The sequence below is a fragment of the Phalacrocorax carbo genome, chromosome 1 (genome assembly GCF_963921805.1).
Source record: "Phalacrocorax carbo chromosome 1, bPhaCar2.1, whole genome shotgun sequence".
Lineage (NCBI taxonomy): Eukaryota > Metazoa > Chordata > Aves > Suliformes > Phalacrocoracidae > Phalacrocorax > Phalacrocorax carbo.
In genome coordinates this window covers 196,850,414-196,878,143 of record NC_087513.1, presented here as the reverse complement: position 1 = coordinate 196,878,143, position 27,730 = coordinate 196,850,414, and the positions used below count along the sequence as shown (strand labels likewise).

The following is a 27,730-nucleotide window of genomic DNA, read 5'->3' as shown; positions in this document are numbered from 1 at the left end:
TTTCTTCACAGGGCAAACATTTCTACTTGTTATTAAGCTATTTATGGTCACACATATTTGTATAGAGGGGCTTTTTCATTTTTTTTCATATTTCAGTGTCTTACCTTACAAAGGTCGGTACCAGAATTACTATAGAAATAAGGAAACTGTATTGTTTAGAGGGCATATAACAGCAAAAATTAATGCATGGAAACACATGAAACAATGTAACTAGATACAGAGGGCACAGCTGAATCTTGGTAGCAGAATATGCGTAGCACGCAAACATCACTGCTGTTGCGTTTTGGTATCAGTGTGTTTTTCACCCACCACTTTGCTTTTTCCCTTCTCTTCTATAACATACAGACAGTGGTGCCAACATCCAGATCCTGCCATGGGGTACAGAAAGTGCCTCCTGTCCTCTCTCCTCACCTTCTGTACACCTTTGACTTTACATTCAGGAGTGACCCTCCTGCTGCCTTACCACCTAAAGTGCAGGACTTCCTTCTCCAAAACAAGCGTGTCCAGAAATGCCCCATTATCAGCAAAAAGCAACAAGTCCCTGAATATGGTTTTTCATTTCACTGATATTAATCCAAATCTCATCACTGCAGAACAAATTACAGCAGAATTTGGCCTTTGCTGGCTTTGAGGCAATAAGGAAAAACACGTGTGTAATCATTAACATCTGTGAAGTTACACATTTCGAAGTGCATTTTTAAATTAAAGTAATACGCTCTCTGAAGACGTGATTAGTTGAGTAGGCATAAATCCTACTACTATATTGAAGTCTGAGGTGCAAATAACAGTAAAGCTTTTGCTTCAAATGCTTATGAGACTTTTCAGTAAATATTCTACATCAGGCAGTAGTTTTATCATAAAAACTTTTAGGAAAAGCTACAGAGAATTATGCTAAAAGTAGTACAGATCAGAAATAAATACATTAAAAATGTATTTGTAGGAAGACATAATAAAGGTCATATTTGGATAATATAGATCATATTACCTCTATTCATGATCATCATCTTGCTTCTCTCCCCAGATGGTCACTGCTACTGTAGCACTAAATAAAGACACTGCTCACAGGCAAGATTCTCAGTTTGAAATGACCCTTCATTTTCTTTTTTAATACACTCAAGAAGTTTTAAAACACTTAGCAGTTCATCAGTAACCCACTCATGACATAGCAGACATTTTATTTTTTAAAATAAACATTGCACATTCCAAAATGCCTAATGAATCTACTCCGTGCCTCTGCAGATTGAGAAGGGGGGCTGCACAGAATTGCTGTTCCCAGGATCCAGCAAGTGGCTCTGGACAATAGTGGAACTATTCCAGCCATTTCCCCATCACCCTATTTAAAATACTGTTCCCACACACTGAGAACCAATTGAACATTTTAATCCTGCTAAATGTTTGGTCCCATGGAGGACAGATTTGCACCTGAATACTGGAGTGAGCATTGCAAAGGTTAGAGTTTTACATTTTTTTTTGGCTCTGCTTGAAGCACACCTATCTGCCAAGGTGCTCCATTACCTGCATCCAGCTCCCTGACTGACCAGGCTGGGCATCTCTTGGGTTCACTGTAGCTCCAGCCTGGCTCACATCCCTTCCTATGGAAAGCAGGGATCTGGGGAGGGATGGATGGCATGCACATGGGTTTCACCCCAAAACGTGATCCAGACATGGCCTTCGTGCACATCCTGAGTCAGAAACTCAGATGTTCCCCACATTATGGTGTCTAGACATAGGCTTAGTGCTTCTGGGACAATAATTTACGTTTTCCTGCACATAGGTTTCTCATCTGCATAGTGGAGGTATTAATGCTACCATTGTGCTGTCCATGTTGCTTGCTATCAGTTTGGAGTAAGAATGGTCTCCTGATTTCCTCATTCAGAGTTAAGACATGAATATCCTGATTTCTGTTTACATTTCTAGCCAGTATTATAATTAATACATGCACAATAATTTGTTGCAAAGAGTTAGGGCATCTATATAGAGCATATCATACTATCAGAAATCAAAAAAGCAGATAAAATACAAGTTTAATCTTTCAAGGGTATGTAATGCGTGCTTCTCTGCTGCACACCTGACTGTGGTGATGACTATAATGCCACACACTGCATAAATCCAGAATGCTTATTAAAAAGATGTATGTCACACCACCTGTTCTCATCCAGCTTTTCTTTTTTTAACTGAAACAACTGCAAGTCAAACACAGACTTTCAAGCCAAAGAAACACTTCAGCCAGCATCCAATTTCAAAGGGTTTATATTAAAATTGTATGAAGATAAATCCAACAGGAATAACTTCGGGAATTCAGAAGCATAAAAGCTGGCAGTTCAAATTCCATACTGGAAGATGACCTATTTTTAGAGACAAATGAGAATTTCTGCTTCACTTTAAACCTGTTCTATTTCTGGAGCTCCAGCCAGCTGCCTTCCCAATAAAAATGAATAATAATAATAACTAGAAGATGTGAACATTGGCCTTCTCACAAGGGCTTGCAACTTTAAAAAAACATTGCTAACAGTCATTTTCTGTTGCTGCAGCAATCGCATCCACAGTCACACTCACCTTAAGTGAAGGTAAGTTAAACTTTCGGCAGCAAATTTTGAGTTAGGAATTATTTTAGGTAAATAAATATGATGCAAGCTATGAGGAAAAGAACGTGTATCTGGACACCTGTTTTTCATTTATAATATTGGATTAAGCTCATCTCATCCTCAAGGCAGGAAAAGCATCATCTGAATCCATCTGTGAGAAGTTGAATAAATGATAACTTATGCAAGAATGCAGAAATTCCCTTTCAACTAGAAGTAAGCAAAATGGGTCACTGGTAATTAAATTATTGATTAACTTGGGCTGCCACCCATTCCACAATGTGAACTGATGTTTATTCATTTAGAAAACACTTCTCAGCACCCTTTTGAATACAGGAGCCCTGACTGTTTGAACTGGTAGTAGTCTCCCAGTTAATATGTGAATAATGTTTTCAAAGCTTAATACTTACTGGGCCAGACAGAAAAAGGACAAAACACGGTGGGTTTTAATGCTGTAAACAGGAGGACTCTGTGGCCATCTAAAGTATAAAATAATTTCTACCTGCGAATTCTCTGACTTGGTGGCTCTTGTAGCATATACTCAATATGGCATTTGTTTCCTCAGCAAGCAAAGAACTGAACTGCGTGCTGGCCAGAGCCCCATGAGACCTTCTTACCATATGTAAAGGGCATTCAGGGAATAAGCTCCTTTCATGATGATAAATGAAAATTTGGAATATATATGAAATACAGCAGTAGAGTCGTTAACTGTGGGAAATACCTTATCTGCTACCCTAATGAAGTCCATTTGGCTCTGCATGCAGAAAAGCTTTATTACAACTTTATTACAGCACACATGTACATGCACAAAGGTGTGTGACAATTTTTTGTCTTTCACTATATGAACAGCCCTTAGTTATTCCCTTCAGCTAACATACAGCATCTATATTATGCTGAAGTCCCTGATTTGTGGCTGATGGACGTGCCTTCAACCAGTAAGCTTGGCAAAAATAAGTAAATACATATATAGATACTTCCAAATTAATATCAGTTTTTCCCAAAAGTATAAAAAATTACATTCTTAAAACAACAGTAGAGAAGTAGAACATCATGATGGCTACCTGACTGTGCAATGTTTTTTTTAACAAAGGGTTACAACTTTCAAGTAAAAAATCGTTGTCATACAAGATGACACAATTGTCTCCAAAAATAAAAATTAAAATAATAATTTAGGCAAATCCATCTTTATGCAATTAAATATGCATTTACATAAATAGTTGCCTTTGTGCAAAAAACATTCATTCTGTTCATGCACAAAAATATCCTCAAATAAACAAAAAGAAACAGGAATCCAAATGGCAAATATAAAACATTCTGTAACAATAATTTGCCTCTGTTTCACTGTGTTTGCAACTACACTAATTCCTTTTTTCCTCACTAGTTTCTGTATTGTTAATTGCCAGTAAAACCACTCATTTTCGTTACAGAAATCTAGCTATAAAACAAGAGGAATATAATAGTTAATACTATACAAATAGAAGCACTTGTATCATGGCCTTAAGGGCATTGGCTGATTTTAGGTTGGAGGCTTATCTTGCACATCATATTATATAGTGTAGAATTTGAATATAAATAAATGAGTGAGAGATTTAGGTAATACCAAAGCAACTTCAGCAGCATCTCAAGTGCCTTATTTTTGCAAATCAAATGCATATAAGGCCACTATTTTTTTATTTATACACCCTAATCTTACCCAGATGTCCTGCTGACTTACCCAGTTCTAGGTGCTTGTTCCAATTCCTTTTTTTGGGAATATATCAAACTGAGAAGCCAAATACAACTTCTGACAAGTATAACTCGGCAAGACTGTTTTCAGAGAGACCCTTAGATGGGTTCATTATTTCATCCAAAGCAAAATTTGCAGCTGTTCAGAGCTGACTGAAGACCTTCCAAATTTTTCCTTTTTGTTGTGGATCTTTAGATATTATTGTTTTTGTAGATATCTGCCCAACATGTCTTGACAGCTACTTGATCTCATATTATCTGATAAGAAAATGTAGAATAATTTACTGTTATTAATAATAAACTCTCTTAAGTGCTACTTTGCAAACACAGAAGCAAAGCGTACTCACATGAAATGAGCAATGTACGAGTATGCCCCAACAAGTTTACCATCTAGTACTGGGAGCCTCAGGTAGAACAGGATGAGCTCTTCTTATGCCTCAAATCAGAGAATACAAGCAAGACAAGAAACCAGGCAACTGCTGTGGGAAGAAGAGTGGAGATTAAAAATATTGAGAGGAAGGCTGCTATAGCGAACAGGTTTTAAGAATGGTTATAAAAGAAAAAACAAAGTTTACTGTTTGATTTGCAATTTTTGGAGTTTTGCCTCCATTCCCAGGATAAGCTCTATGCCTTATGACTTCTCTCCAGCTGGTTCTGGGGAAGGAAAGATAAAAGGGTGCTGGGCTTCGCAGCACAGACTGTGCTCAGCCATAGGCACCTCTCCTCTGAGCTCTCTCAAACCATGCATGCGACCCGGCTGCCTGGCTGCTCGAGGCTCTCTCTGCCTCTTGACACCACACTTCCCAGCACTCACAGGGCTGGGAGCATCCTCGGAGATGCACGTTGGTCTCAGAATAGACATATAATAATAAAATGGGTGAAGCAGTAATAATAATAAAAGAATGTAGCCATGAAAAAGTCAAGAGGAAACTGAGTCCACCACTCTTCCTTACAGCTGTACAGAGGCTTGTGAGCACATCTATGTACATTGGTACCAACGGTCGCACATCTGCTGTACCCATTGCCCAAGCCATGAAGTTGTATTAATGGAGCTCTGAGTTTAAGGTAGTAAATTTTGCTGGGAAGCAGTATTAAGCAGCTTGTACTACACCAGCATGTTTGTACCGATGTTAGTCCTGAGAGGCCCTTGTCTTGCAAGTTCAGAGACGCAAGTGCTAACGCTTACCCATATTGACACAGCATAAAGGCCTGTATTTTTTCATTCTTCATATATATGTAGATACATTCCTTCTCGGTCTCTCAGAACTATTTTTCCAATGAATTTAACATAGCAAGCTCTAAGATAAAGCCTTAGCCTTTTTCTTCTTCATTAAAACAAATTCTGTCATGATGAATATGGACATAAACTTGTAAACCATTATTTCTTTCTCTAGTCTTTATGGATGAAATTCAGTTTTGGCACAGATGGCTGTATATATCATCGTGTACTAGATGAAAAGACTGCAGGAAGAGGGACTGCAGGATCTGGTGTTCAAAACAGGTCACAGACTTACTAGAAATGTCTCAGCTCCACTGCTTAGCTCGCTGCATGGTGCTACAGCCCAAAGGAGTGACCTTTGGGGGACGTGTTTCTGGGAAGCCAGGGATCCCCACAGCTATGCAGCTTGACTGGCAGACTAAAGCAGCAGATGTGAAGGTCTAAGTCTGCAAATGCTAAACCGCAGGCTGCTCTCTCCTAAACTCTCTATGCTGTACCTCTAATATTAATGCAGGAATATTTGCAATCTATGTGCTCCCTGACACGTTGTCACTGGACTTCAGTTACACTGCTCACATGAGTGGAGCTTGCAAGACAAAAAAATAGTTATCAGGGGCTTTGATGATATGTTGGTCTCTACATGGATTAAGCTTATTAAATGGAAGTTAAAGGGGTGTTTGCTACAATGCCACTTCAGCCATGAGGTTCCTGCAATTCATGACTAAGGATGTTAATCAAATCTCTTTCAGACAACACCACACACTAGTGTCAGGCGATTTCTCATTGTTAATACACTACAGTACTGGGTCCCAAGCTAAGACTGATAGAATGAAATAACTTGTGACTGTGAAGCACATTTCCAAATGAAGCCATAAGTGTCTAATTCTTTGCCTTAAGATTACATCTAAACACTTTTTACACATCTCAAACTCTTTGAACTTTAAAACTTTACAATAGCATAACTGATTTAAATCTTTTCTAGGCACTTATCTGGTATATGAAACCAGATACTCTATATTGTGATTCAGCCCCCAGGCTTTAAAAATTGTAAATATAGTTCCTTTGAAAAATAAAATCTAAAATCAAATACAGTATCTCTAATGATTGTATTAGGCTTCTCAGTTTATGGGTTTTTTTACTAGGATAAATATACAGCCCCTGCACTTGAAGTAAAAGGAGTCCACAAGTGTGAGAAGAACATTTGCCTGACATAACATGAAGCAATATTAATAACTGACTTAACTGAAAAATCATATTGGCAAGGACATTAACTTAGCTATGCAGGCCTGTTTATAATATACTTCATTAGGGTCTTCAACACTTTTGTCATGACTATCTCATTTTAGTACCCACCAATGTCAAACACTGAAGTGCGAAACGCATGGAGCGCTGCTGGGGAGCAATGCCACATGAACATTTAGGCACTGGGGCGCAAATCAAAATTCATAACCCAAAATTAGATGTTGAGGTGTCCACACTACCTACTGGAGTATGAAGCATCTACCAAAGTGATCTTTATATGGCAGCACACTGACTGCATAGCCAAATACATGAACCACCAGGAACTGCAGAAAGGTCATGTCCCAGTGTCTTCCCTGGGGGCCTGAGGGCGCAGCACCCCGCTGCAGGATCTGCTCGCAGCCAGCTGTGACTCAGACCCAGCCAGCACAGCCTTAAATCTCTCCTTGATATGTTGTCTCAAAAACACTGTGAAACCTCCAGAAAATCCCCCAAACTAAGTCTGCTGCACAATAACAGGGCACCAGAGCACTCCTCCAGGAAGTACGAGAGATTTTTTATTCCTTTTTTCTGTCTGGTATTATTTAAGTATGTCCCTTGCCCCATCACCCTATCTCACAACAGTGCAGGATTTTGGAGTAAAATGTTCACCATGCTGAAGATCATACCCGAGTCTCCCACAGAGTAATGACTTTGGCAAAAAAAAAAAAAATCCCCATAGGTGATGATACACAGCTTTTGCAAAATAAAGCTGTTATGTATTTACATTTATGCCCTATGTGAATACTGGTATTATGTCCATTTTGCACAGTTTTGTATCATGCAATAAAATTACTGATGCACTCCTTAGGAGGTGTGAGACCCATCGTCCAAGTCTTTGCCATATGAGGGCATTTGAACACACTTCTCATAGGAAAAGCCTCACCCCCAGACTGCGTATCTGGTGAATGAGGTGTTCCCATGACCAGTACAAAAAAAATGTATATTGATACTCCTTTATAAAAAAATTAGTAGTTTGAATTTCATGAGACTTTTGGATTAAATTATCCCGTCTTTTGAACAAAAGGATTGAAAGCTGGAATGGGCATACTGGTCTGGACTCACTGCTTTGCCTACCATTAGTGAAGCAGAGCAGGAGTCTTTAGGGAACTAGTTACAGCGCTGTGGCTCTCTCCCTAAATTTAGCCTCCTTAGGGAGGCCTGGAGACTCGCTCACCCTTGTTGGAAAACAACCATCTTTCATGAGAGCCTCCACAATGGCAGGGCTGGCTATGACAAGGGCGTAAGTGGGGTGGCTGGAAGGCAAGAGGCTTAGCCCTTTCCCCACTCTTTATCTGGTGGAGGGATGTTAAGCAGTTTTCATCAAATACTGCTGTTCCACTCATCCAGGAATTTTGAAGGTGGGAAGGCAGTAGGAGCACTCAGGTGAATCCCTCCAGGGCTCACTTGGCCCGTGCTGGCACAAGTAGGTATAATTTCATGGGTCAGCAGAGGTGAAGTGGGGAAAGGATGTCTTTTCTGCTTTTAGGGCAGGAAAAAGCTTAAATTATAAATGGAATATAATATCTACAAAAAGATATCTCAGATATCGTCACATGATTTTCGTGTGCAGACCTTAAAACTGTGCCTTAAAACTGATTGAAAATGGAGGCAATGCATGCCTCATAAGAAGCAATGGCAGCCAAACCCAGAAAATATGCTGAAACATCTTTTTGTTTGTTTGTTTTCTCCACATTTTTCTTTTTTTTTTCTAAATTACTCATTTTATGGTTGCACCACCAGGTGCCAGTCAAGAGTGGGATGAAAGGATACAAAAATAAAGCTCCAGTTTATGCATTTGAGGACTCAGGTACCAATCTAACACGAGACATTGTAGTTCTGACTACAAAGCACCTCACAGGCTTCAAGACACAGAATATAAACAGTACTAAGCACAAACACTATGAAGACTAATTTTAGCCTTTAACCTCTTATTTCACTGTTTTGAACTGGAAGAGAAACTGCAGGAAAAATCCCTGAGAGCTGAATTCAATCTCCATCTCAGATACATGGCTATTTCTCTATGTTATATGACACTCTCCAACCTGTCATGTACTGCTATCACTCAAAACCATTTATAACTTGTTAACAAGGTGGTGACAGGGAGCTGAATATTTTCCCAGAATGGCAGTTACATGTTTTAATAAAGATTAATATCTTGATCATTTTAAGGACATGTTAAATAGTGGGACAAAATAGCTGCCTTTGACATCTGGAAACAGGCTTATTTGCCAGAAGATGGTGCAAAATTCATGCATAAATTATTCTAACCAAAATTAGGCTGACAATTGACAGCTCCAAGAAATATGCCACAGATTTCTTGATAATTTCATAGCTATTATTATTATAATAGAGAAAATATTGTAGGACAAACTTAGTGAGAGCTAGAGAAAACTCAGGCCAGGGAAAAATGAACTACTGCGGTCTTGACATATTTCTCCTAGGGAACGTGTGTTGTCTAGTTTCTGAAGGGAAATCAGTTATGATTTTTATAACCCTCACAGATTTCTTTTTGCGGAAAGTGGGTCATTTGCAGCAGACTGCAGTGCATAAAGCACTCAGTTTTCAACCTTTCTTGACAAAGCCTGTTCTTCAGGCTTCACAGACCATTTCCACATGCTCCCCTCTTCCCTCCTGGCACACAGGGAGCTTTCTGCAGGGAGCAGAAGAAACCCACTCCAGCCATAGGGACAACACCACTGAGACGGCCCCTCCATGCACCAGAGGAGTCCCACGTCTGGACCACAGTGGGACAAAGACGTGAAGTTTGGATTTCCCAGATTCCTTCACAATTTTTGTTTCTCTTTTTGTACGTAACAATCTTATCTCTTCTTAGATCAAGCTCTCCTACTATTTCATCTTTTGGAAAACTGATCCAAATTATGCTATTCAGTGATCGGATTTATGTAATGCCAGTGACTGAAGAAGGCAGATTCGGTATGTCTTAGTTAACTACCACAGACGCAAGTCCTGTCACCATGTATAAAAACTCATAACAAAATGAAAGATGGAATTAATAAAGAATCTGTGAAGTGCAATGAGAAAAATATAAGGTGTAATGAAAAAGATAATGAATGTTAACTTTACCTCTGCAGTCCAGGTAGGAAAAAATAATCCTCCTTAAGAGCTTAGCAATGCATCTATAAAAGACTCAGTTCTGAAGCCCTGAATTAGAAAAAACTTGGCATCTGCGTCAACATTTGCAGAATCAAAGTTCACACTGAAATGAGGTTTCCCTCTTTCAGCTTTTCAGCTTTCTTTTTTCCTTTCAGCCCTCCTTTCCCCTGCACCCACCACCGTGCAGTCTCTTTTTTCCTTGTTTGTTGCCAGAATGCAGAAAAGGTCTTCAAGGACTTTTTTTTCCCAGCCCCACCTGAAGAAAAACCATCAAACCAAGTGAGATGCAAATAAAAATGTCATCTGGTTTCACATGTTTCAAAGTGCCTGATTTTTTGTGTTTATAATTTTAAAAATTACTTAATTTTAAAACCTCAGACTTTAAAGGATATCTTCATTATGCCCTGAAAACTAGCACAAAGGCAAAGGATAACGAAAACAGGTTTTAAAATGAACATCTATTACATTTTTTTTCTCTGACAAGCTTTAACACAAGCAGCTGCAATAGTGAAATAGTTAATCAGCTGTATGACACTTAACCCTTTGGATGTCAACTTTTAAACAGGAATTAACATTTTTTTGTGCACTTGCCCTACTTGCCTCCCAGGTAATGTTTTTGGGACAAGTACATTCTCCTCTCCTCAGCTGGCCACCAAGTGAAACCTCTGTGCTCTCATATTGCATGTGTTTCGCTGCTAGTTATGCTGCTGTCCCAGAAAAATAACTGAGAGAAGTCATGACCACTGAGTCACTGGCACTGCTGTGTCCAAAAATGCAGTCTTCGGGGAAAAAATAAATCGTTGGAACATTACCTGCAGGCACAACTGGGCACTATGAAAATAAAAAAAAAAAAAACACCAGGGTTTTGTGGGTTGTGTCCATAAGATTTGCTAAAGTACAGTCTTGAGATGACAAGTGTGTGTGTGTAAGTGTATAAAACGAGGCTGTACAATGGTTGCATTTGGTACAGAGGAGACATACATGGGTGTAGAAAATGGGTATCAGCCACTTTTCCAGTCCCTTTATCCCACACTTCTTGGTGGCCAAATTAACCCCCTATATCACAAGTAAGCAAGCCTACTCCATGGTGTTAGAGCAAAACCACAAGGTCAGGTGCCATTCAGGCTGTCCCATGTCCTTGGGAACTCCACCTCAAGGGGCACACACTTCTTCATGCTATGGGGATCCCCAGGTAGCTCTTTTTTGAGCACCATGTGCTACCTGCTAATGCACAAAGGCTGAAGTAAAGACCAAAGGAATTAACCCTGATTTGGGCTTACATGACTTATGCTCCCATCTTATTTCTTTAGGAGAAAGAACCTGCACATGCCTCGAAGCAAAGCACCGTTGGGGTGTGAAGAGGGAAGTGGCAATGACAACCAGCCACAACCCTCCTGCAGAGGGTGACTTAGCTGCGGGAGCCACAGATGGCTCTCAGAGTTCCAGTCCCTGCTGCTGCATGGGAGTCTCATGGCAAAAAACAAAGCTACCCATCCTCAGTTAACAGGGAGGCTGGTCATCTCCTGAGGCTACATTTCCTGCCACAGCGGGGTGCAACCTACTAGTCTGCCTGTCATGCAGAGACATAATTTGCTCTCCTTTGCAAAGCAGAAGTGCCTTTGATCCAGAGTCTGGATTAAAACCCAGCTTTGAAGATTTGCTAAGTGGTGCTACATTTAAAACTTTCCTATAAATTAATTTAAAGACCCAACAATTATGTTAGAAAGAGAATTTCCAAGCTCTGCAGCTGTGTTGCAGTGACCTCCTTTCATAGAAGCTTGGATTGGAGGAGGAGCCCTTTGCAACCTCCAAATACAGGACATCCTCATCCGCATTTTACCTTGGGACACCTCAGGTATGTCCCAGGATACAGACTGAAAATTATTTCCCCAGGTGAATCCCACCCACCCAGAAAAAGTGGGGTCAGGTGGACAACACGAAGCCATGACCAGGCTGCAACCAGGGATTCCTGGTCACAAGCTTGGTGCCAGCAAAATAGGCTAATCCCACCCCTCCATGAGTGTCAAATATAATGCAGGGGCCGAAGCAACTCTTTTACAGATCAGTGCAGTTCACTAATTGTATAGAAAATTTGATCCTCTGCAGTACTTTGGAGTATTGTTTTAGGATATTTTTGCAGTCCCTTTGATTACAGACATTTTAAAAACACATTAGGCTGCTTTATTCCATTGCTATGCCAGCTCTGTATATCCTTCTGGCTGATAACTGTTATGTTAATGGCAATCACTGGGAAGCCACCTGCCAAATTAGAATAAGGCCACTAGAATTTATGCCTAATAAATATAGGTGGATGCAAGAAAATGTATTAAAATCTATTCCTAGGAAAATGCATCATTAAAAAGAAAAGGATGGCACACAAGATAGTTCAAGGATTGCACAACCTTACAATCTAGCCAATACATATGCACTAAAAAGTCTTATATACGCTGATCAGCTAAGGAACCGTTCAGGAATTTTATCAGCTTTTCAAAACACGTTGCTGTTATCTGTTAGTCCTCTGTAAATACCATTTGTAGTAGTTTATAGACATCAGTGACTTGTGCTGAGCAAAAGATCATTGCTGCTCAAATATATATCATTTAGTCCTTTATGTGTTTCAACACTAGTGCAGCTAATTATCACTTTACTCAGACAGAGTGTGATTTTGGAGATTAATATGCTGATTTTTCCCCATTGCCACACATCATAAATAATCTCTGACCATGCTGTGTTCGTGTGTCTTGTATGTACATTTACCCTCTTCCTCCAATTTTTCCTTACAAGCATGTAAAAAATGATGGGATTTTTTCCAGAACATAAATGTTTTTACTGCTTTCCATTTTCATGCAATTTAATTGGCTATTTTACATCCCTAGTTCCTTTTACATCTTTCATGTTTGTCTTGCAAGATCCCCAGCCACCTGTCCAGCCTCTGCTCCCTCTCTGAGGCTACCTTTTTTGTTTGAAATAGTTTGTGATGTATTATTTGTTTCTGATTATAGCTAATGCTTCTCATTCTACATAGACGAAGTGGGTTTTGTTAGATTAATATTTAACCAGGCCAGAAACTACTGAGATCATCTAACCTAACTCTCTGAATAACAATGGCCACAGGACTGCCTTGAATTAGCTCCCCTTTTAACTGGAGGAGACCTCTAGAAACACATATGAACTTGATTTAAATTATTCCAGTGATGGTAAATCTACCACAACCCGTGATAAACTGTTCCAGAGTTTAATTAACATCTCTATTAAAAATATGTGCTTTATTTGTAGTTTACATTTATCTGCTTCATCTTGCACCAACTGGATGTTATTAAAGCCTAGTTTGTTTTAGAGTTCAAAAAGCCTTTTCATAGCGAGTTTCTGGTTTTGATATAGGTACTTACACGTTCATTGACTCTCTCACCCTGAGGCAAGTTTTCAAGGACTCTGGTCATTCCTACAGCCCTTCACCTTCTTGACATGTAGACATGAGACCCTGGCACTTTTTTTTCCTCTGAGTTCTGTGACCATCTGGAGCCACAGTCAGTATATCAGGCTAAACTTTTACTCTATATTCCCCTATTCACACATGCAAAGATGGAAATTGTCTTTTTCACCAAAGCATTATTTTCAGATGATAACCCTCTTTAAAAATTCCTGCATAGGAGACCGAGATGGGGAGACACACGTCACAACCACCATCTATCAGGACACCATTTATTAATTTAACTGTTACTACTATCGGCATCAAGCTGTTATTACTAATAGCAGATAAAGGTACATTCAAGTATTCAGACACATGTTTGCGATCACTCCTCGCTGCCTGGCTGGAGCAGCCACTGGGAGGCTAGTCCTGGTGGTTTGCTCAGAAGCAGAGGGTTGTTCTGACACTCTGGGGGTTTCAGGTGGGTGCAGCAAGTCCTTTGTGGTCCCACACTTCATCACGCTGCATGAAGCAACCAGAACCTTCCTCAGTACCGAGTTGTACAGCCTTTGGAGATGTCAGCATGCGCTGATAGCCTTGCACAGGCTCTTGGTGGCCTGAGTTTATCTGTTCTTATGGATTCACCAGGACCAGGAGTCTCCAGAGCTTGTCAGCTCCTGACAGACTTTCACACACTGCTTCCCAGCACGTAATTTTTCTTTCTTCAGCCTGCTGTTTTCAGGTCACTGTTTCTGCATCCACATGGAGAGGCCCCACAGAGCTCATCCAAACTCACCCAGGAGAGGTGCTCATAGCATCCCATCATGATGCTCAAGCCTTCTCCAGAGTTTCTCCTTCCCAGGCCCCTTGGCTGTAATTATGGGCTGAATACTCCATTCAGCATACAAATATTTCACTGTGCCCAATCGTTTCTTTATAGTAAATTTCCCAAATTATTCAGATGATCCTGCATTCACAATCTGTCCTTATCAGGATTTACTTCTTCCCCAGGCATCTCAGTATTAGAATGAAATATCATATAAGAGCACTGAGAATTTTTACATTATCTTTCAAACAGACAATATTGATGCTAAATATTCAAATGTGCCTAACAACAAGCATAGAAAAATATACTATTGTTTCAGTATTTAAAGATAATTTTCTATGAAATGTTCTTCCTTGCCCCAAAAGAAGTTTGATCTTTACATATTTCTGAGTCTATTACAGGTGTTTAATCTCTTTTTATCTTCATCTATTACGATAATAATGGGTGCAAAAAAAATCATATTTGTCTACAACTCCTTGGAACTTCTAAAAACTTTGACATTAAATATATCAAAACTGTCTTTAAGTAGTGTATCATGGGTTTTTGAACTGAAAAATATCACTGGTTCATAACGTACCCTGTAGAATATTTTAGATTATATTCTTTTATATCTGTACATCAAAGCAATTTTAAATTTAGAAACAAGAACATAAATAACCCCAGCAGTAACTTTCTGCTACTTCCATGAATTTTAAACACTGTAGACATGAACAAGTTAAGACAAACTAATCACTTGGATCCTTAAAGTCTACTGAAATAAGGAAAAGGACTGCCTCTGACTTCAATGTCTTTGAGTCAGTCCCTTAAAACTATGACTGGGTTGCTTCATTCACAGGATTTTAAAGAATTTAAAATGAGTGAACAAAATAATGCACTGTTGTACAAGCTAGCTGTTTTGCCTGACGATCAAAAGTTGTTAGTTTAAAAAAAAAGAACAAAACCGCAACAAACCAAAAAACACCAACCCCAAAAAATCCTCAACCCAAAACAGAACAGCTGAGCTTGGCAAATGGAGGGCAAAAACTTTACTTAGCAGCTGTCATTTAAAAAATAGTACTCCTTTCATGAGAATTTAAAATTGGAATAACCAAATCAGAACTGGTCCTCTGAAAATGAATAAGTAAGTAAACAAATAGTGGCCCATGAGCTCACTGAACTCTTTAGAACAGAACAAGTAGAACAGAAGCATTCAAATTTGTCTTAAGAGGTTATTAGAAGGGGCTAAATAGTTAAATATGTACCATATGTTTATGACTACGTTCTCTGTAAGCGGAGTAGACATATTTGGAAAATTAACTCCAGAGCAAGTATTTTTCCTGGTGATACCCTTCAGACATTTGATTCCTTTCTCCCTGATTTATTGTGGATTGGTTTTGGGTTATCTAGGACTTATTTTCAAGTACCAGTACTTCCAAAGGCATAAAAGGTGTCTGAGGTAGGTATAATTTTCATTAAAATTAAAAAAAAAAACCACAACACATGAACTGTACAATATACATTTGCAGAAAACAAATTTAAAAAAAAAAAAAGAAAAAAGAAAAAGTGAAAAGGATAATACTCAGCAGACAGGACCCCACTGTTCTGCACTAAGACCCATGCTATTGAGAGTGTTGCAGGCACACAGCTCGTTAGACTGTTTTCAACTTTCAGGACATATTAATTTCATCTAATCAAAGCTATCCGGGAGTTTGGTGCCTTAGGTGTCTACACTGGTCATCCCTGCACATGCAGGCAGTAGACAAAGACCAGTACCACATGGAGGCTGAGTCACCCCCCTGTCTTGGGCATCTTGTTGAAGGCAGGATGAAACCCTCCATGAAAGCCCTTATTTGTTTCCTCAGGTGAAAAAAAGTGTAAATAACAGTTCTGGTCTCCAACTTTTAGGCAGCTGAAGTTAGGTGAGATGAATCCTGCCAACAAGAACTGATTACCCCAACACTCAAAAGGAGCTATTTGAAGGTAGATAGTTGGCAATTGGAAAGCAAATGGCATTCCTGCAGCTATGTACAAGCTCATGTCCTTTGGAAAAAAAACACTTTTTGAATATTCATATATTTCGGTGTGAATTTAATGTCAACTTTCCACAAAAAGATTTTCATGGCAGTGTTGAACACATTTGAGAACAATATGTACACAATATACAGAAGAAATCAAACACACTAAGAGATTCTAGCACTGATTTTTAAAGAATACAATAAAATACCCCTAGATAAAACAATGGTACAAGTAGTATTTGAGGGATAGGTTATATTTTAATTATTTACTTAAAAAAATATATACATCAAGGAGAAATGAATGAACCTAGAGACAGCATTAAAAATTCTAAATAAAGCATGTTATAAAAAATTAAGACTATTATTTTTTAAGAAGGAAGCAAGTAGAGTGAACATGAGAGAGTTTATAAAAGAGAACATGGCTTGAGAAAGGGGAGATGGATGCTCTTCTTGCAGAGTGCAGATTCCCCATCCCACAGATCAGAATCTATTCTACTAGTAGATCACTATTGCCCATCTCAATACACTATGCTTTTTTTATAACTTCTCCCATATGTACACATGTTTAAAATCAAACAATTCACTGAAGTGGAAGAGAAATTATTAATATTTCTGGAAGAGACTATGTGATGCCAATATAATATAAATTCTATATCCTGAGGCGCTCTGTTGAATTGACCAGTGTTTCTCCTCACACCTAACTCACCCCACATGAATATGTCACCTTTATCAAGAGTTATTCACATGTGAGTGTTTGTAGGTTTTAAGGTTCCTATACAGAGCCGTAGCGGTTTGGGTTTGAAAGCATGTGCAGTTTTATCCAGTAAGATAATCTTCCTACTGAGGCCTCAAGAAGTGCAACTCATAACCTGTTGCTTCTAATGGAGCCCTCACGTGCTCTGCAGAAAGCTGGGTATTATTTCTTTTCAGGAAGGACCCCAAATTTTACAGTACGTGAGTGTAAATTGCCAGAAATCTACAACTTCACGAAGCTTTAAAATTCAAGTTACTGTTTTAATATTAAGATGAAGTATACATTCCATAATGCTGCTTCGCTGCTACCTGGTAGCCAGTTGTTTTTATTTCATCTTTCAGTCTTCATTTCATCCTTACTATGCTGTGAACTTGTCTTTTTAAGTTTAAACAAGCCTGGTACAAGGCAGATCCCATCTCTCAACATTATTATTTCTGGCTTTCTCTGTGACCTCAGGAAGACAACTCTATTTCCATACAACCATACAAATAAAACCACATATTTTCTCAAACATCAGGGCCAGGAACATTTTAAAACTAGGTCTGGGAGCTTCTCTGGAAATTTACCAAATTATTCTGGAATAATTATTTCAATAAATTCCAGTAGCTTCACAAGTGTGGACACACCCTCGGAATGGAGACAACAGTTCTGCAGCAAGAGGTGAATTCCACAACAAATCCTCTCCATAAATTACCACCCCAGCAAGGATATAGCAATTCCTCTACATCTACACATCTGGTCTTGTTTTTAGTATCTGCCTACAGATTTTGAATGGATATTTTTGATATGAGGGGGTTTTGACCTCCTTTGTTCTTCTTACGATAATAATTCTGACCTATTCCTTTGTAAAACTATCTGAGAATCCTCACCTAAAAAGATTCACCAGTTTCAAGCATTATTATCATAATTACTCTTGAATTTAATCGGGAAGTTCTGTTTGCAGTTTTCATGCCAGAAAGAACAAATTGGCTCTCTTTGCTATTTTTATCTCAATAGGGATGTGCTCTTGTTCTACGATAATTATTTTACTTTTCAGCACCTCTATTACTTTGGAAATAGTTTAGCTGTCTTCTGTTAACTTGTTGCATCCCACACCCAGTGTGCTCACCTATCATAACATTAATTTCCACTTTCATTCATTTCCCTAAGCCTCTTCAGCAGATTAATTTTTTAAAAAATCTGACACAAATTTTTCTTTCTGAAATTGGCATAAACATATATAAGCAGAACAACGTGACAAGTATGCAGCGAAATAAATGATAGTAATATTCTCCCACATGGTATTTTTGTCTGCAAGCATATACATGCCTGTATGCACATGTGTGTATTTGCCAGTGTATACACTGGCAGTTTTGACATTTTACCATCCCAGTGTCACAAATGTTGGTTTCAAGGATGCTGTGCAGGCACCAAATGTCTCAAGAATATTTTTCTTTGAACACACTTGATATTTCAGTCAACCACTGGACCAAATGAAAATCATTTACACAGGGGATGACTTAGAGCAGTGAAACAAGTGAAACATGGTGTTACTAAAATCTGATCCAAAGGAAAAAGTGTTGGTAGTGCATTTAAAGAAGACACGCTGAGACAGCTTTTTATTCCTTTATGTTAAAGTATTTTAAGGACTTGCCATCAGGGTGGCTATCCTTTTCCTGTAAGCATTTTAAATCTTCACAGGATCAAAGGCCACATGACACATACTCCATACCCTGAGATTTGTAGAGCAGGGGGAGCTCCAGGGGTAGTTCAGAGGATGAAGGTGATAACAGTGCAATAGGAATTCATCTACCCTGCTGTGACTTGTGGGAGTGCAGAGCACAGAGAGCTTGGTGTTATGTTTCCTGCTGATGTTGGGTCTCCACATCTCCTGCTTGTTCACCTCCTTCTGTGGAAAGAGGCCACATTATCCAGGTGTCTCATGCCAGGACAGCACTGCTGACAGCTGTGTGCTACAGTCTTGGCATGAGAACTGCATCTGAATTGCTTGCAAGTTGCAGCTTAAAGGCTACAAGCCTTCTCACTCCAGGCTATGAGATGTATGGAAGTGTTTAAACAAATCTGGTTTCAAAGGGCAGATGTCATTTTTGGTCCTGATCCTTTTGGCTTTAGTACGTTTCATATATCTCATCCAGGTTCACCACTTAAAGTGGTAAAATTAAAAAGCAATCAACCAAAAAATAGTTCTTAATCACTACTCCTTGGTAGGGTGGGAAAGGGCAAGAGAAATGAAAGAACTATGAATACCAAACTAGCCAAGATCTCATTAAATGACTGTGATCTCCTACAATGCTTAAACTATTGGCCCAGCTCAATGCCTCCAGGGAAATCCTCACATGTGGCCCTCAGTCATTCCACACCCAAAGCATTAGCTGCCTCCTCTGGAAAAGAGACATTTGAGGGCATCTCTGCCCCTAACCCCTCTCTCAGGCACCCCCAGGGGAACGTGTCGCAGGTGGCACAAGGCAGGGCTGACACAGCAAGAGTCAGGACTAAGGGAGCACACTGGGCTTCCTCCACAGGCCAAGAAGCATCCCCCCAGAAGAGGCGGTAGAGCTGCAGGTCCTTCTCCTTTGCACAGAGCTGGGATGCCCAGTGGATAGTGGTACACCAGCACTGCAGACTGCTGTGTAAAATAAGGATAACCCATCTTGTTTGCAGATAAATTCTTTGGACCCCGACAGCAACATAGGATGACAGCACAGTGGTCAGTCCAGGCTAATTTGTCCTGCTCCCTGCACCAGGCTGCATGTTCAGATTGGTTTTAGTACCTGAGCTAGCTGGCACGTTTCTGCACTTACTGCAGGGTCGGCACTCGGTTGGACCTTGGAATAAACACTAATGATAGGGACTGAAGTGATTCCCAGTGAACCAGGGAGAATATAGGACATCTGCCCAGCTTTAGAGGGAGTCTCTGAGCTAACAGAAGGAGAAACAAAGTGTTATTCACCTTCACAGACTTTTTAACGAGATTTTTCACGCACATTTCCTAACCAAGAGTATCTCGCATAAGGGGATTTTGATAACCCGGAAAAACCTGCTTAAGACTTCTAAGCTTAGCGCATCTGCGTGTGCATATAAAATATTCTTAAAAGGTAGGTTTATGCGTGGAACCACTACATCAGATTATAAGAACTTCCACCTTCTACGAAATTATATATGCATGCAAAAGACGGAAGCTACATGTAAAATAGAACTACAATTGTTTTGCATCAAGATAGACACAAGGTTCAGGAAATTATTTTGGCAGAAGACTTGGAATAGTAAATTAAAATATAAAGATAAAACATGGAACCATGGCACATCTTCAGCTTAGGTAAGACTGCACAGCACAAGATACTGTAGAAAACTGACTTTACGCCATGACAGGTGGCTACAAATTCCTGCCAGACAAATGACAGCTAACAGACAGCAGCACTTAGCATAAATCACACAAATCAATTGTAATATTCAAAAATTCTAACTAGTAAGAGCTCAAGTTACACTATGGGTGGCAGAACAAAATAGACTTTGAAATCCATCAGGAAGTACAAGACTTAGAATATGAGAATGGGCCTGATTGTTCATACTAATTGAAGAGCCCTCTAATTCTGCTCCGGGTATCTTCTATCTTGCCCTCCTCCTGAGAGCAACAGTTACTGGGAAACAAGTGAAAACGTGCTTCAGTACACAGCACACATAATACTTTGAAGTTAAAATTTACATTAGGGAATCTACAATTAAAAGCAGGTAAATAAGAAATATCTTTCCAGTAAAGTGAACAGTTCTATTTACTTCCACCAGCATATGTGGCAACAAAAAATAAGGATATTAAAAATTCCCTATGTTTTCTATCTTTTATAACTTAAATACTTTAAAATGTCTAAGTCATTACATTTAAAACACTTATAATATGTATTTTATTTTCCAACATATGCGTTGCTTGTTGAGTGTTAACATTTTGTCACCTGAGTAGTAAACACAAGCATCTTCATTTTGTTTTGTTTTCAGTCTATGTCCTTCACTGGCCCTTATTTATGAAGAGAAGCATTTAATCCAAGTAAGAATTTCTACTTTTATTACACATTGTGGGGGGAAAAAAGAAAAATATAACTGAGGGATCAAAGTTAAATAAGAGTTTACAACATACTCTACCTTTTGTTTGAGCAAGTGAATTTTTACAAAAGAAGCTCCCAGACATAATCCCTGCATTTAACGAAAATATTTAGAGATTCTACATTAGACAGAATTCACTGATTTATTTATTAATTATAAAGCTGTTAGGATGTCAGGCACAAGTCAACTTGTGGCTTTCAGGAATTTTTGTGAGGATTTGTATGTGCTGGGGGTTTTTTCCACTGTAAAATGTAACAGGGTTCCAGGTTTTCTTCTTGAGCATTTGACTCCAGCTAATGTCAGGCTGGAGGCAGTGGGCTGTGCCACCTCAGTAGGACCGTATATACATCAGGGCATATGAAGACCAATTCATTGAGAAAGGGAGTATCAGACTACTAAGATTTTGGGATTAGGGTTTTTTTTAGTTATCACCTGTTTATATTCAGTGAATAGTTAGAAGTCAGAGAGAGGAACTCTTCAAAGAAAACTCAGTAGGCCTATTACTGTGAGTACAGTGGGAGAGCTCACATTATAATTTGCTGGGAATTGTGGAAGAAACAAGTCCTCCATCAAAATCAAACAAGTCCAGATTTTTCAGAACTTGTATTTATTTTTGCAAGTAGATGGGAGTTTTCAAATATCAGAATCTTTTTATTTTCCAAGTAAAAAGGACAGTTAGGCAAGTATAAGAAGTATTTTTTGAAATTAATTATCCTTTAGATAAGTCACTATATCTCCACCTTATATGCTATTTGTAAAAATAAAAAAATAATCATATGAGAAGACTCCTTTGTTCCCTTTCTCCCTATTGTACAGAAAATGATTCCCAGATATCAAAAAAAAAGGAATATACTTCATATTACTATCAACATACAATGTTTATATATTGCTATAGAATCATACAATCATAGAATGGTTTGGGTTGGAAGGGACCTTTAGAGACCATCTAGTCCACCCCCCGTGCAGTGAGAAGGGACATCTTCAACTAGATCTGGTTGCTCAGAGCCCCGTCCAACCTGACCTTGAATGTTTCTAGGGATGAGGCATCTACCACCTCTCTGGGCAACCTGTGCCAGTGTTTCACCACCCTCATTGTAAAAAATTTCTTCCTTATATCTAGTCTAAATCTACCCTCGTTTAGTTTAAAACCATTACCTCTTGTCCTGTCACAACAGGCCTAGCTAAAAGATTGCCCCCATCCTTCCTATAGTCCCCCTTTAAGTACTGAAAGGCCACAATAAGGTCTCCCTGGAGCCTTCTCTTCTCCAGGCTGAACAACCCCAAATCTCTCAGCCTGTCCTCGTAAAAGAGGTGCTCCAGCCCTCGGATTATTTTTACGGCCCTCCTCTGGACTTGCTCCAACAGGTCCATGGCCTTCCTGTGCTGAGGGCTCCAGAGCTGGACACAGCACCCCAGGTGGGGTCTCACCAGAGCAGAGTAGATGGGCGGAATCACCTCCCTCCACCTGCTGGCCATGCTTCTTTTGGTGCAGCCCAGGGTACGGTTGGCTTTCTGGGCTGCAAGTACACATTGTTGGCTCATGTCCAGCTTTTCATCCACCAGTACCCCAGCAGGGCTGCTCTCAATCCCTTCATCCCTCAGCCTGTGTTGGTATCGGGGGTTGCCCCGACCCAGGTGCAGGACCTTGCACTTGGCCTTGTTGAACCTCATGAGGTTCTCACGGGCCCACCTCTCCAGCTTGTCTAGGTCTCCTTGGATGACATCTCGTCCTTCAGGCGTGTCAACTGTGCTACTCCGCTTGGTGTCATCTGCAAACTTGCTGAGGGTAGACACAATCCCGCTAAGTCATTGACGAAAATGTTAAACAGCGCTGGTCCCAGTACGGAACCCTGAGGGATGCCTCTCGTCACTGGTCTCCATCTGGACATTGAGCCATTAACCACTACCCTCTGGAAGTGACCATCCAACCAATTCCTTATCCACCAAACACTACACATATCAAATCTGTACCCCTCCATTTTAGAGAGAAGGATGCTGTGGGGGACCATGTCGAAGGCTTTACAAAAGTCCAGATAGATGACATCTGTAGCTCTTCCCTTGTCCACTGATGCAGTCACTCCATCATAGAAAGCCACTAGGTTGGTCAAGCAGAACTTGTCCTTGGTGAAGTCAGGAGGACTTGCCCTTGTCCTCCATGTGCATTAGCATAGCTTTTAGGAGGATCTGTTCCATGATCTTCCCAGGCACAGAGGTGAGGTGAGGTGAGGCTGACAGATCAGTATTCCCTAGGTCCTCCATGTGCATTAGCCAAAGTATGTCAAAATGGTATAATCTAGGAGCATGCAGAGTGAAAATTATTCTGGTTCAGCTGTTAATGTAATAAGTTGAAATGTCCAAGCCACTGCCTTCAAATAGACTTAATCCATTGCAGTTACTATAGCTGTCACTGTTAAATAAAACTGCAGCAGCAGCAATTTGACACATTAAATGTGATTAACAGTTACAAAGGGATTTGTAATTACTTGGAAGACACACCACAAGCATTAAATATAAATACTGGCACTTCACACAGGAGACCTTACGGCAATTGAAGCTGGTCCTACCCTTGACATGGCATAAAGAAGAAAGGGGTCTGTGCAGCGCCTGCAGCAGTCTCCACTCTATTGGCAGAAATGGTTCAGCTGGAAATATATGGAAAGACTTTGTGGGCTGTGTCCTCTAAATTTCTCAGGGCATTTCTGTCCATTTCAGCAATTCCCTGAGATACACAGCAGCTGCCAGAAAGAGAAGACGTGGGCCTGTGCTTAAGTCCTCTGACAGATAACATTGAATAATAGCATTGTCTAAGGCAAACACAGACATTAAAGAGTGTTTTGGTGGCTATGCTACACACAGAATGGAGACTATTTACTTCCCCCCTTTTTAAAACTTAAATGCACTACTTTTTGTAGTGTTAGGTATGTTTCCACTGCAGCAAGGTGCAATTACAGTCTACTTAAGCAGAGCCTGGATAGCTTTAATTTCTCCATTTGAGGAGCAACATCAGTAAAGGTGTGGCAGCACTGACTTCAGCAAAATCTAGAAAACCAAGTACTCATGTAACTTCAAATAGCCTAGTGTAAAACCAATGCCACTAAAGACTCAGTGATACAGCTACCTGAGCTTGCTGGTAGCTAGATGAAAGTTATCTCAGGGTACCCACACATATTGTAGCCACACCTCTCAAGGGCAGCATGTGCATAATCTCACTTGTTATATTATTAAAGACACTTTTATTTTGTAAAGGGACTGTCCATAGGCTGTTATCATGGCACAGTTTTCCTGTACTGAGGATAGCAGAGCTATGGTGTAGCCTCACAGGAATCCCCAAAAGCATTTCTAGCTGATTCTGCTGGGGCAAGCCCACATCAAGGGGGAGGCTCTGGCCTTTTCAGATAAGCTGTTATTTGAGTTCCTTTGCCCTCTCCAATCTCTCTGGAGTCAGAATGCAATTGTACTTTTCTTGTTCCTTGTATTCAGGGAACGTAAAGAACGTACATAATTATGACTAATGGCCCCACCTCCCCTACCTGAAAGCATTCACAAAGGACCAGCCACATCTCTGTCAAAAATGTTTAAAAAGCAAGACAGAGAATATTACAAATATGAGTTTAAATGTGATCTCAGCTGTAAACTTTATTGCCTTCTAAAATAGCTAACATCTGTAGATAAAACAATGATGTAACAGATTTTTTACAGATTTGCAATGTCTCATAAAGCAATATTTTTACAAAATAAATATTCAAGTCTTTCAAACTCAACAAAAGTTATCCAGTCTTCAGTATATCCCACAAGTTCAGCAAATGACATTCTTAACCCACCCACCCAGAACAGACTGATCTTCATTCATTCTTTACAGCTGTGTAAAAGACCTTTTCTCTCATTCTTGTGTTGTCTCCCGCATAGGTCAGCATACTTCCAATGTAAAGAGAACTCCATCAAGATGGATTAACTCTTGCATGAGATTATTACTAATACATACATGTATGAAGCAGGAAGGAGATGAAATAGCAGCAAAATTCAAAATGCCAGTTCAAGTTTATCCTCTTCTAACTAGGCAGGGAAGAATGTCATCCCTCTGCACAGTGTTTTATGAGCTGGAGTTTAAAACCTCCTGAGGTACATAAAAGCTAGCTACATTGCTGGGCATTCATGGTTTGAAATAACAGGAATGTCCAAGCTCCCTTTTTCACTTATATGGTAGGGGGTTATATCGACTTTTCAATACAGTGATAATTAGCTGTGAAGGAGTAGTACTATAGTGGCCCTCGTTCTCTTTATTCCTTCCCTTCTGTAAAGACATAATTAGCAAAGATACAGAAAAATTTCATTATACATTTCATTATACATTATGTATATCAGACTTAAAACAATCTCTTCAAGGGATATTCAAGCTTGACAAAACTCCAATTTATTAACAATCCTCCTCACATATATGCTTTTCTCTATAGTAGTTATTGACTTCACTCCTGAGGATGCAGAGATGTCATTCAGCAGTGCCCCTTTCCACTTAAGAGTGCTGACAAACCACTTCTGTATTTTGCTGTGTGGCTTAACAAAATTAGGAGCTCCAACTGCCTGTTCTGCCTCTTTGAAAGAAGAGTCCTTCGAAGGGGACCTACAACAAAGTCACAGCCACTTTTGTGCCAAGTCCGGCATCTTCATAACCTGTTTTTACATGCAGCTCAAATCAAGCGGTAGATCTGGCCAGAACCCCCTGAAGCCCCTTTTCTGCTGTCTCCATTGGGAGGGCACAAGCAGTTAGGTAGGGGTGGTGACCTCCTGAAAGTGGTCCTCAAAATGTGCGTGAGCTCATCTCTGTGCTTTTCAGTGCTCCCTCTCTTCTCTTGCATGCAGTGGATCTACAGCTGCTACCATCTTCCTGCATTTGGTTTACATACCAAATTTTCTGGGGGTTTATTATCTTTGTTCTCTGTTCCAGAAGAATGAGAAAAAAAGAAGCTTCTGCTGTCTTTGCTACCCTCCTTTCTACAGCTCCTTGGTCATGGTATATTTAAACTTCCTCCCTCAAGGTATCAAACAACATTATCATTATATTTAATTACAAACTAACCTGATGTATTTTTATAATTAAAGGGAAGTAAATAACATTTAGAGCTTAATTCCGAGCTTCTGCAGAAGGCAGTGGTTAAGTTAAATCATTTAGTGGAGGTACGAAATACTGTTCACAAAAGATGAAGATAAAATAGGCATAACGACAGGTAAATGTGAATCACATCCACAATGCCTTGTCTTTCAAAACAAGTATCCATATTGTTTCAGCAAAAAGAGAAAGAGCCTAGCTGTAAAGTGTAGCTGAAGTAATCATATCATGCCATAAAAGGACAGCTTTAAACATAACTATATTTCTTGTGAAATAGGGATGAAAATTGCTGTTTGCAGATCCTTAATTAAAAGGTAGCTATCAATGCCTTTTAAACCAGAGAGATTACCAGTTCCCAAAATGCTAAGCTTATACTCTCCTTCTATACAGTCTTATTCCAACACGCATTTCTATTTTCAAAGCATGTGTGCTGAGGAAGAGGCATGTAAAAGCTGTGAATATCAAAATAGCAAGACATGTAGAGTGTCAACATGATTTTCAAAGAATTAAAGGCTCAATAAATAGCACAATTATTTACCCCGATTCACTCCAGTTCAAAGCAGTGTAACACACTGCTCTCTATGTGGTAGGCAGAAAGAATCAAGCAGCACATAATATGCTGCATATTGCCTTTTTACAGGATGAAAGGCAGCATCTGCTCCTTGACTCAGTGGGGACCACTGCCCCACCAGAGACCCCAAACTGAAGATGGCCAATGCTCACTGACCCAAGGACTCAGGCAACACTAGCAAGGCCGGGCAGGACTTCAGGGAGCCTGCACAGGTTGCATCTTGGGGTGGAAGGATGAAGACCTTTCTGTTGAGCATGACATGCAGGCAAGCCGCTCCCCAGCAAATGAGCCAGCACCCCCAAAAAACCTTAGTGTGGTCTTAGCCAGGCAACAGTGAGCCTTGACTACGGTTGAACTAGCAGGTCTGAAAGAACAGCAAATGGGCAGAGCTGATCTACATGGCATCTTAGTACAGCCCAGAACTGCTGAAAATTAAGTCGCTTTTCCATAGTTGCCTAAAAGATAAGCTTTTAACACAGGGTGAAAAATTAGCAGTAAATCATAGTACCAATAACATACACTGCTATTTACAGCACTAGGAATCCTGAGGGATCCTTAAAACATCAGAATCTTTCATTTTATGTTGCAAAAGACAGGGTCTTTATTACAGCACTATTTGTAATTCTCTCTTTGAATAACTCTAACACTGTACAGGGTCTTATAGATACTTTTCAAGGTTGCTCTGCTGCAAATCTCACATGAAAATGTAGCACTAATCTGTAAACCTCTGTGCATTCTCATAAATACCGCAGCGTACCTCTTACCTGCAGGTTATCATCATCTTCATGCACGTTTCAACATGTGTTCATTTGTGATCACCTGCCATTCTGCCCACTGACTTCCTCAGTGCTAGAGGTCTTCTCCAGTGGTTTAACACCTTTCACTGGCTTTCGTTCTTAAAATAATATGAGGGCTATCATCAGGAAAAGATAGTTTTCATTTCATGAGCCAGACTTTCTATGTAATGGCTTTTGGCCTGTGTCTGCACACTCACATCAACATAGAGTCTAGGAAATAAGAACTTATTTGAAATCATATAAAAATGTGCCAGATTAC

General features: G+C 39.8%; 1 long non-coding RNA gene across 1 annotated transcript; it reads right to left on the bottom strand.

The window, feature by feature from the left end:
- Window positions 1-1,143: 1,143 nt before the first annotated feature.
- Window positions 1,144-27,564, bottom strand: LOC135310455 (uncharacterized). Its single transcript, XR_010370524.1, has 3 exons — window positions 27,439-27,564; window positions 4,655-4,786; window positions 1,144-4,565 (listed from the first exon to the last, which is right to left on the bottom strand). It is a non-coding gene; the product is annotated as an uncharacterized LOC135310455 (long non-coding RNA).
- Between the last annotated feature and the right edge of the window lie 166 nt (window positions 27,565-27,730).